Raw genomic sequence first — 12,071 nt, 5'->3', positions numbered from 1 at the left:
CAAGTTGCTGGTCAACCCTAAGATACAGTTTTTACAGAATAAAGAGTTGCAGACATTTATTAATTTATTAAGAACAAAGCAGTCAAAACAAATGAAGATGGAGAATTGGTACAGTAGCAAATTACAGAAAAGTGAACAAGTATAATGTCAGAAGTAAGTAGAAACAAAGAAAACTGGAGATCTAGCAGAGGAATTGTATCCAGAAGAAGGTGTTTCTTTAAGTAAGAGATAAAGTTCAAAATGATAAGATAAAGGCCAAAAGAAAGAACATCCAAAATGGAAGATTTTTAAAACAGTAGTGCCAACTTAGAAATCTAAACCAACTCTGGAAAAATAAAACTGTTTTGTTGAATAACAAAAAACCTTATTCCCCAAAATTAAAACTAAAATTACCTTATGATCCAGTGATTCCTACTTGGGTATAAATCCAAAAGAACTCAAAACAGTATCTCAAGGAGATATTTGCACACCCATGTTCATCACGGCATTGCTCACCGCTTCCAAGAGATGGTGGAAGCAACCCAAATGTCCTTTTACAGATTGATAAGGAAAATGTGGTGTGTGCGTGCAATATTATTCAGCCTTAAAAAGGAAGGAAATTCTCACTTTTTTTTTTAATGGGAGAAGGAACTAATGCGATAGCTAGTCTTTACTGGAAAGAAGAAACTTTACAGAACATTTTGAGTAAGTTAGAGCAGAAGGTCAGTGGGCCAACTGGTGGGGCACCAGCTTGTAATGGGTTCCACAGTGAGGGCATGACTGGGACTTGCCTTTGTGCAGCCAAAACCAGATGACTGCACTACTGTCCTCTTCACAGATGCGGTCCATCGCTCACTTGTTGGTAATAGATGGGACTAAATTAGGGTCTTCCTTGGTGCCTGAAGCTGCCATTGGGCCTAGTATATTATATGGGTCCAGTCCCTTCCATGCAGCCATCATGACCTCCCTCTCCGGCCCAGTCATCTGCTGGTCTTCAGTAGGAACCCCACCTCCAGATGCCATGGAGTGCACTGCGGCAACTTCATTGGGACCACAGGCCCTAAGGGCTTGCACAGCCAGTGCTCCAACTCCACAAAGTAAACTTGAAGCCATGATGTCCACTACAAACAGTGACACTTCCCAAAATTCTCACTTTTGGTACAACGTGAGGAAACCTTGAAGACTTTATGCTAAGTGAAATAAACCAGACACAAAAGGACAATTACTGTATGATTCCATTTATATGAGGTATCTAAAGTTGCTAATTCAGGGGCGCCTACATGGCTCTATCCGTTAAGCATCCGACTTCGGTTCAGGTCACGATCTGGCAGTTCGTGGGTTTGAGCCTCCCATCGGGCTCTGCGCTGACAGCTCAGAGCCTGGAGCCTGCTTCAGATTCTGTGTCTCCCTCCCTCTCTGCCCCTCCCCCACTCACGCTCTGTCTCTCTCTCTCTCTCCCTCAAAAATGAAAAACGTTAAACAAAATTAAAGTTGCTAATTCATAGGAACAAGAAGTAGAAAAGTGATAGCCAAGGTTGTGGCGAGGGGGGTGAGTGTTTAATGGATTTAGAGCTTCAGCGTTGCAAGATGAAAACGTTCTAGAGATCTGTTGCACAATTATGTGAATACACTTAGCACTACTGAACAATACACTTCAAAATGATTCAGATGGTAAATTTAATGTTATGAGTTCTTCACCACAGTAAAAAAATCTATAAGACATCAAATTATTTCTCAAATGTGAATACAAAATCTAAGATTAATAAAAAGCATTATTAGTTGTAATAAAAATAGAATTTAAAAAGTTCAAACCAAAACAAAACAAAACAAAAGTCTGGAACTGAATAACCCAAGGGAAACCCCAAAAGTACTGGGTCTTCCCCCAGGTCCCAGTGAGTAACTGCCATATTTGGACACCTCCGAGTTGCTCTGAGCCAAAGAAGGCAGATAGAGCAGTTGCTATACCATCTTGTCTCCAGCCAGCCAGCAGCAAAGGCAGGCCCCAGCCCTCTGCCTGTCCTGTGTATGGTGACTGGGACCTGAAAACTTCCTGCCTTCCTGTCTGCACCAGCCTGTGTCCTCCTTGAAGCTGTGTCATAAATAGGCATATGCCAGCACGTTGTTCTTTCTCAAGAGCCTAAGGACCCTGATTTAGATCACTGGAATACTTAACAGTAGGCTGCATATCCCAAAGTTCAAAAAATAAATTTACTTCTCTTTGTTTGAAATTAATTTGGAGAAGCCAAATTAGGACCTTTACTGAAAGAGATCACATGTTTTTATATGATATTGGGAAGCTCTTTTAAAAGGCATTTAGGCTCTCCTACATTCTCCACGACAAGATGGGAAAGTTTCTTAAAATGTTAAGACTGGCCAAAGGTTTTCTGTGCTTTCCTAATAAAAAATCAAGTAAACAAAGCAAAAGCTCTGAAATGCAAACAAACCTGGAAATCTCTCACATCAATTAAAAAATTCTCCCATACAACAGATAATAATAAAATTTTCTCACTTTTTAAAAATATTTTAAAATATTTTTTTTATTAAGTAAAGTCTACACCCAACATGGGGCTCTAAATCACGAACCCAAGATCAAGAGTTGCATACTATAGTCGACTGAGCCAGCCAGGTGCCCCAAAATTTGCTCACTTTTCTATACCCAGGATTTGACACATGAAGAACAGAGTAAATAATTATTGAATTGATAAAAAAGTGAGTGAAGCATCCTACCTTCTCAGGGTTTTAATAAATAAGTAAGAGCTGACATCAGAGTGATTTCTCTAAGACCCACTAATTTTGGTCAAAACATGCTGAGATTCAGTGCTCCCACTGGGTAATTTCCAAGGCTCCCCTTAGTAAACTCATTTATATCTGTGGGACAAAAGGCACCCCGAGGGATTTAGACGTCCACCCACAAAGAGAACTGCAGATCAGATGCTGTCCACTGGGCATGCACATCCTGAACATGAACAGGAATTCACTCGGAACCCAGGTGGGGGAGGGGAGTGCTATGGCAGCCGGTCCAGGATGTGGATGACTCTCCCATATGTTTCTTATTTTTAAGTAAAAATGCCTTTAAGAATAATTTTATTGTGCTCAACTCAGAGCAGCAGCTATAAGACCAGGACGCCCAAATCAGCTGACTTCCTGTCTCACCTCAATCTTCTTTGGGGAATGTTTACTATAACCTTTGGATAAATCGCCTTGGGTTCTTCCCTTACAAAAGCTATGTTTAATAATAGCACCTACCTCAAAAGTCCATTATGGGAATAAATGAAATAGTGTATATAAAACACTTAGTGAAGTACCTGGCATAGAATAAGCACTCACTAAAGGCCAGATTTTTTTTTTACTATTATGCAGATTGTGGTGTGGCCCTCCGTGTGTGTTATTCCAGAGATAACATGAACCATACATTTCTTAATGGGTGGCAAAGGACTTGACAGCTGACTTCCAGGTGCAAACAGAGACCAAGGGCACCCTGGTGTGTTAAAAGGCTGGTCCCTCGAGAGCTTAATCATCCTGATTCCCCAAACTGTTTTCATGATGCAAGAGTAGCCAAACCTAAACCTAACAGAGATACACGGAGACCGCACAGCACCTTCCTGCGCCCGCCCTCCAGTGTCCAGAGCATACAGCATCTGATGCAGTCACGCCACGGGAGGCTTGCACAGCCTGTCCACCAGCACATGTTCTGAACACATGGGGCAGAGCTATACAGCTGCAGCTGACTCAGAGATGAACAGACTTCCAAAATGGAAAACGACACCATATGATTTCCCTCTGCATCTCCCTTTGAAATGAAAGCTTTCCATCATCCACCCCCTCCAACCCATCAGGTTCCAGCTGCACCAAAATGCATTTCTGGGATGAGTAATGGGTATTAGAACATCTGTAGACTCTTAGACGTGGTTTTATATTTGGGGACTTTCTGACTATTCCCACTCCATCCTGTACGGTCACACCCATATTAGCACCGCATAAATGGAAGCTGAGAGGATTTTGCAGTTCAGAGATTGCTTGTGACTGTCCCTTAAAGAGTTAAGTGGCCACGGCTGGCGCGACTACAGGCGGCGTGGATGCAATGTGAGCCCTGCAGGAGGCGGAAGGGGGAATGAGACTGGCAGGTAGCAGGAGGCACTGGAGAGCCTGCCTCCAGGGCCAGGCTGTCTAGGGCTGAGTCAGGCTTCCTGTGCCTCAATTTCCCCAAAGGTAAATGGGGATAACAACTGTGCCCACCCCACAAAGTCGTGCTAAGGATTAAATGTGTTCATATACAGTTAATGCGTAAAATGAGAAATGTATAGAGGCCTCCATCAAAGGGGAAAGAAGGCATATACATCATATGTACCTGAAGCTACAGTAAGGCTGTCTGGTAGGAAGGACAGAGAAGTCTGGGAGGCTGGGGAGCCTTTGGGTGCCCTCATGTAGATCATGTGGGCAGTTACTCATGGTATCCATTTGTGGGGGAGGGGGGGCTCTGGATAACCTTTGAACCCTTCCAGGACTTTCCACTGGAATGCCCTCCCTAACCACCTTACCTAAAGGAGGCCCCCATTACTCTCTCTACATCTCATTTTCATCCAAGCACCAATCACTCCCTCTAATCATGTGATTTATTTTTTTACAGGCTTATGTTCTCTCATACCTGCTAGAAGATAAGCTCCAGGAAGCAGGGGCTTTCCCGTCTCGCTCTGGTACATATTAGGTACTCGATAAACATGTGAGAGAGGGGGAAAAGGAAGAGAGAAAGAGTGAATGTAGAGAGGGAATGGAAAAGACGGAAGAAGAGGAGGGAAAAAGGGAGGGAGCACAGGTGGAGGAAGGGAGGGAGAAAGGGAGAGAAGAGAAAACCTAAAATAGAAACAATCCTGTAACATCCCTCAAACTGCAGACAAAGCTGAAGCAAGGGCATCATGGCAACCACACCGAAGCTTTGCCCCTTCAGGCGGTGCCCCTGGAAACATGTACCGGCCAGCATTCAGTTAGAGCCCTGGTGCCATTTTTTTAATGACTAATTTCGGTCTGATAAAAATGAAGTTGCCACCAAACCAATAATTTCAATGTTACAAAGATTGTCAAATATTTTGTTAAAATTTTTCTGGTACATTTTCTTAAAGAAAGATGCATTTTAACCAGTCATTTTGGTCTACCTTTGTGACTTCTTTATATATCATATTTTATAATTTTTAATGTTTATTTATTTTTGAAAGACAGAGACAGGCAGAGCGCAAGCAGGGGAGGGGCAGAGAGAGAGGGAGACACAGAATCTGAAGCAGGTTCCAGGCTCTGAGCCGTCAGCACAGAGCCCGATGCAGGGCTCGGACTCATGAATGGTGAGATCATGACCTGAGCTGAAGTCGGACGCTTAACAGACTGAGCCACCCAGGCGCCCCATATATTTTTAATTACTGCAGTGCTAAGTGGAAATTACTGTCTTTGGAGGGAGAATGCAGGGTTGAGATAGGTTCTTGAAGCTGGCTATAGAAATTCATATGATATTCCACCAAAAAAGAAATTATTACTTTACCTGGAACTCCCTGGTGCCCTCAGTCCTCAGTTTGAATTCTTATTAATCACATATTTATATGCCATTTACAGTAATTCTTCTAACCTAGTTCTGATGTAATCACAATATACAAGGTATTTTTAAAGCAATTCAAGATTATTTAGCTAAGAGAATCTTTCCTGTTAGATGTCCTTTAGAAATGAAGTTACTGGAAAATGCAGGGAGTCCTTGGGAGAGAAATTAGGGAATCTGGGGAAAGCTTTTTAAACTAAGAGCCACCCCCATGCGGAGAAAGGCTCATTCTCTGCTCAGAGTTGGAGATGCCACCACGATGCAGCCTAACCACTGTGTGCATTTTTAGGGCTCGCGCACTGTGTCTGCCCTGCTAGTGAGGACAGAGATGTGTTCTACTTGCCTTGAATCTCAACACAGGGTGTAATTACAGAATTCGAGACTATTGGGGGATGAAAAATTACACAACCCAATTCATTCATCTTGGAGGCAAGGAAACAGGACAGCGTGGTTGGAGGAGGGGCCCTCTCTCGGGTCTCCTGTGGTCTCCCCAGGGTCTCCCTAGATGCCTCCCATAGCCCTATCCTGGGCGACAGTCCTGTCTCCTCCCAGGAGGCATTCTCCTTCCAGGCCCTCACCTGAACTTGGAGCCCTCTGCCCTCCTGCCGTAGGTTCTCCCTTTCCATCCTGTCATCTCTCCGAGTTGAGCTTTCTACCTCCATTACTATCAGAAATCTTCCCTTTATTCCTTCTGCCCCTAGATTTGTCCTATTTCTTATGACAAGAAAAAGAAATCTCCCACAGATGGAGGAGGAAGGATTTTTAAGAGTTAAAATGGACATGAAACAGTGATTTAAATTGCATTGACCCCCACCCCACACACTTTTCAAGGGTCACTGCTTTCTGCATGACACACACAGGTGATGAAGTCCTGTCCAGAGGGATCCAGAAGGCCCTGTAGACAGGAAGATCAAGGGTCACAGACTTCCTCTCTCGAAATGTGGTGTCTTAAGCCAGACCTTGATTTCCTTATCCCCAAATGGCAGGCCAAGATTCCTTGTCAAGAGACGTCTTGAAGGTCCCTCACAACATATTCCTTCAAACAGTTTTCTAACAAGATCCAAAGTCACTTCTCTAAGAAATACCAGCTTCTTAGAAAACCTTAATCTTCTGCTAAGGATTTAAAGTTATTACTAGCAGGTTGCAGTGTCTATCTGTCTAGCAATCACACACAGACGCACATCTCAAACATACACAAGTACACAACTACTTCAACAATTCTGTGCACTATGAGAACCCAGGTTAAAGCTACGAAACTATTTCTCTGGCTGCAGCTTCAGCCGCTGTATAGGAATCCCAGCCTACGACCGTATCTCAAATAATTCAAACATCTCCAGGGGTACCATATGCAGATTCCAACAAGCCAGCCAATCCAACTGATGAGCAGTGACTTAGTTACCTCTGTTTTCAGCTTTTCTCACTGTTGAAATTACCTGTTGCTGCTGACATTTGATGTTGCGCTTAGGCCAGAGTTTCAATATTTGTTCACTTGACACATTTGCTCACCCCCATAACCTCTTTTCCTCCAGTCCTCTGTCACCACTCCTCAGCACAGCTCGCAGCTCTCGGCACTGGCCGTGTTCTTCTCCTGCTTTGCACACTGGCTCAGGAGATGTCCTCTCTCACCACTTCTTCCAGGTGACTCTACCCACTCTTCAAAGTTCATCTCAAGTGAAAACTTTCCATAAAGCTTTCTCAGCTTCCTTCCCAGACTATATTTCTTTCTCTTATGAATCCCACAAAGGCTTTATGTCTCCTCTGTGGCAAAACCAAACTCTGCACCGTACCGCAGTAGTTACATATTTGTCTCCAGAGATTGTGAGCTCTTTGAGGGCTGAGAACATAGATCACTCACCTCCGTCTCCCAAGAAACCTCTAGCTCAACATCTTCCTACAGGAGAAACAATCATTAAATGTCACTGATTGATTAACCATTCATTGTTAATTACCCTTCATCTTTGGACAACTGAAAATTTGCAAATTATCCCCTAGGCTTTTGGAAAGCACCCAGTTACATTTTTCAAGCTTCTAGGGTTGTCAATTATAGTTAAAGTTGTTGCCAGTCACTAGAATTTCCAGAAAATTGTAACATATATACTCTTACTCTTTCCACCCATATCTGTTTATCAATGAATCCATAAAACTTCAAACAGGTAACAAAAAATTTAAACAAACAAATATGGTACAAAGAATCCATAACCCTAAACCCTGTGCCCCAAACAATATTACCCACCAGAAATCTGGGCTTCCACTGGGGCTTTGTCTGTAGTGATTTCTAGGATGAGGCAAATCCTTTCAATATGCAACAAATGGTGTTAATATGAACCTTTTACTATAGCCAGGCTATCCTTCTGGCACAATTACCAGCCCTTCTTCTAAAATACCATTTTGTAAACTACAGTAGGATCTCCACTAGTCATTAAATATATGCTTACTGAGTACACACTTTAAGCAATGTTCTAGCCTTTTAATATTAACAAAATGTAAAAAAAAGCGCTTACTCTTGTAAGGCCTATATTCAAGCAGGTAAATACACAATAAATATGACAGTCAAGTAAATTAAGTAGTATTTTAGAAGGTGGAAAAAGTTCTAAGTATAAAATAATAGGACATATCTCATTCTATATGCCAAAGATTAACTCAGGTGAACCATAGACTTAAATATAAGAGCTTATACCATAAAACTGTTAAAAGAAAGCAGAGGAGAAGATCTTCATAATCTTGAATCAGGCAGTAATTTCTTAGGTATAACATCAAAAGCACAACGATAAAAGAGAAAATAGATAAGCTTGACTTCATCAAAATCAACAAATTGTGTGTTTCAAAGACACCATCAAGAAAGTGAAAAGACAGGGGCGCCTGGGTGGCTCAGTCAGTTAAGCGTCTGACTTCGGCCCAGATCATGATCTTGTGATTGGCGGGTTTGCGTCCCACAACGAGCTCTGTGCTGATAGCTCAGAGCCTGAAGCCTGCTTCAGATTCTGTGTCTCCCTCTCTCTCTGCCCCTCCCCCACTCATATAAATAATATATTTATATATTATATTATATATTATATATAATTATATTATATATGTTATATTATATATAACATATTATATAAATTATATAAAATTTTATATATTTCGGTAAAAAATGATAGATAACTCAATTTAAAAATGGCAAAAGATTCAGATAGAATACTCTCTAAAGTAGTTATGCAAATGGGCAATCAGCACACAAAAATATGTCCAACATCATATGTCATTAAGAAAAATGCAAAACAAAACCACAGTGAGATATCACTTCACACATACTAGAAGGGCTATAAAAAAGATAAACAGTAACAAGTGTTGATAAGGACGTGTTACTGGCAGGAATGTAAAATGGTGCAGTCACTTTGGAAAACAGTCTAGCAATTCCGCAAAATGTTAAACATAGAGTTACCATATGATCCAGCAATTCCACTCCTTGGTGTTTACCAACAAGAATTGAAAATACATATACACACAAAAACTTGTACAAGAATATGCATAGCAACAGTGGTCATAATAGCCAAAATGTGGAACCAACGCAAATGCTCATTAACTGATGAATAGAGAACAAAATTATAATGTATCTGTATAATATTATTCAGCCATAAAAAAGAATGAAGTAATGATACATACCACAACATCAAAAGCATTATGTTCCATGTAAGAAGCCAGTCAGAGAACACCACATATGATAGAATTCTATTTACATAAAATGTTCAGAATGGCCCAATATAGAGAAATGGAAAGTAGGTCTATTAGTCATTTAAAAAGCAATTGAGATGTCTCCTCCTCTGTGAAACCTTTCATGACAGAAGCAGGAAACCTAGTGATATCTTATGGCATCATATTGCAATGACTGCCTAGAATGTAAGTTCTATGAAAGCAAAAATAAAGTGTTTTGTTGTCTGCTGTATCCCAAACACCTAAAAGTGCATAGCATATAATAGGGTTTAATAAATATTTATTGCATGATTGAAGGAATAAATGTGTTTACATGCCTACTCCTTCCTTCCCCATCAATAAACAATGTTCCTAATGTGAAGAAAAGGCCTCTTTCCATTTATTTTTGTGCCCCTAGGACCAATGGTAATATAATGCCTGGCACACAGTACATGTCCAATAAATTTTGGGTGAATTCATTAATCAATAAGAAGTAAAAAAACTAAAACTGATTTTGTCCCACTATAAGAAAATAAATTTGAAGGCCAATATCTTTGATAAACATAGATGCAAAAATCCTCAACAAAATATCAATAAACCCAATTCAACAGTTCATATTGTTAAAAGATATATAAAAGAATCATACACCATGATCGACAGGGATTTATTTCTGAGATGCAAGGATGGTTCAATATACTCAAATCAATGAAGGTAATATACCATATTTACAAATTAAAAGATAAAAATCATATGATCATCTCAATAGATACACTGAAAGCATTTAACAAAATCTGGCATCATTTTATGATGAAAATTCTCAACAAATTGGGTACAGAGGAAATGTACCTCAACATAATAAAGGCCCTATATGATAAGCCCACAACTAACACCATACTCAATGGTGAAAAGTTAAAAGCTTTTCCTTTAAGATCAGGAAAAAGACAATGATGCCCACCCTTGCCACTGTTATTCAACATACTACTGGGAGTCCCAACCAAAACAACTAGGCAAGCAAAAAGAAATAAAAGGCATCCAAATGATAAAAAAAAAAGAAGTAAAATTATCTGTTTGCAGCTGAGATAATATTATATATAGAAAACTCTAAAGATATCATCATAAAAAATTATGGCATAAACAAATTCAGTAAAATTGCAGGATACAAAACCAATGTTAAAATATCCATACTACCCAAAGCAGGATTCAAGCAATCCTGATCAAAAGTTCAAGGGCATTTTTCACAGATATAGAAAAAAATCCTAAAATGCTTATGGAACCACAAAAGACCCAAAATAGTCAAAACAATTTTGAAAACGAAGAACGAAACTGGAGGCATCACACTCTCTGATATTACAAAGCTACAGTAATCTAAATAGTGTAGTATTGGCACGAAAACAGACAGAGATCAATGGGACAGAATAAAACGCCCTACGGCCAATTAATTTAAGACAAAAAAGCCAAGAATATACAATGGGGAATCTCTTTAATAAATTGTGCTGGAGGGAAGAGTTAAGATGGTGGAGTAGTAAGGGGACCCTCAACTTGTCTTGCCCCTTGAACACAGCTAGATAAACATCAAACCATTTTGAACACCTAGAAAATTGGCTGGAGGGTTAACAGAACAATCTGCATAATTTGAGGGAGAGAACACAACATGTACAAGGTGCAGAGAGGTGAATTGAGAGAAGGAAAAGCTGTGGTGCCAGAGGGGAGGGAGCCCTTTTCATGGAGAAGATAAAGACAGAGGAAAAGAGAGAGAGCAGCACATCAGATTTGTGCAAGAAAACACTCCCCCTGAAAGCAGCTAGAGAGAAAGAGTGGAAACACACACAAGGAACCGTACAAGAAAACTGTTCCCCAAAACCACTGACAGGGGAAAAGGAGAGGGTTTCAATAATCAGCAGTTTTGTTTTTTTTTTTATAAACAGTGGAGCACAGAGTCTCAAGTTTCAGACATCAGCCCCTGGTGGTGCTCTAGTGAGGAAGAAAGGCAGAACCCCAGGAGTGGACAGTGTGGTCTGAGGATCCCCTGGGTTGCATAGGGAGAAGCAGGTCCCCTTCACAGAGTGCATTTAGTAGAGGTGATGCAGCCTTTCCATGGGCAAAAGACATGGCAGGTGCCACCAAGCCACCATGTTCACCATATAGAAACAAAGATGCTGGCTGAAGGCAGCAAATCCTGGCACTGGCTGCATGTTGTGATTTACCATAAAATCAGCTGCTGCCCCTGCACAGAGGCATTACCATTTCCTGGGACAAGCTAGTCATGGCCACAGCTCAGCGAGAACCACCCCCCAGAAGTTCACTGTGGGTCCAAACTGCGGAGGTCTCTGAGGTGTGGGGTTTTGAGACACAGCTATGCCTGAGATAAGACTCTGGAGGGAGGCACTCCCTGGCAGGAGGACAGCTTGTACACAGACAGGGGGAAGACAGGGAACATATGGAAACTAGGGACACAGGACCGGTGGTTAATAGAGTGTCTGTGAGGGCAGGAACTTCCCACTCTGGCAACTAGAGAGCAGGGTGATGTCATTTTCACCATTAGTCCACCAACACTGATTGTCCCCAGTGAGCTAAACAGTGCCACCAAGTGGAGAACAGAGACATTACACCAAGCTGCACCCTCTCTGTGTCCTCCAGGCACAACTCCACTGGGGCAAGTCAGGTCTGAGAGTAAGAGCAGCAGGCCCCTCCTCCAGAAGATCAGCACAAATTCCTTCCACAAACTTAGTCTACTGGCTGTAGACTGCTGTAAAGTTTCAGTTCTAGGGGAAACTGGACCTAGCTTCATTTTGGGTTTTCTTGTTCGTTTTTGTTGTTGCTTTTTTATTTGTTTTTTTTTTTT

At 41.2% G+C, this 12,071-nt stretch overlaps 1 pseudogene; it reads right to left on the bottom strand.

The window, feature by feature from the left end:
- Positions 1 to 702: 702 nt before the first annotated feature.
- Positions 703 to 1,092, bottom strand: LOC102959590 (annotated as a pseudogene).
- Positions 1,093 to 12,071: the final 10,979 nt, after the last annotated feature.

This window comes from Panthera tigris, chromosome F2 (genome assembly GCF_018350195.1).
Source record: "Panthera tigris isolate Pti1 chromosome F2, P.tigris_Pti1_mat1.1, whole genome shotgun sequence".
NCBI classification, from domain to species: Eukaryota; Metazoa; Chordata; class Mammalia; order Carnivora; family Felidae; genus Panthera; species Panthera tigris.
The sequence above is the reverse complement of the archived record's forward strand: the minus strand, read 5'-3'. Positions and strand labels throughout refer to the sequence as shown.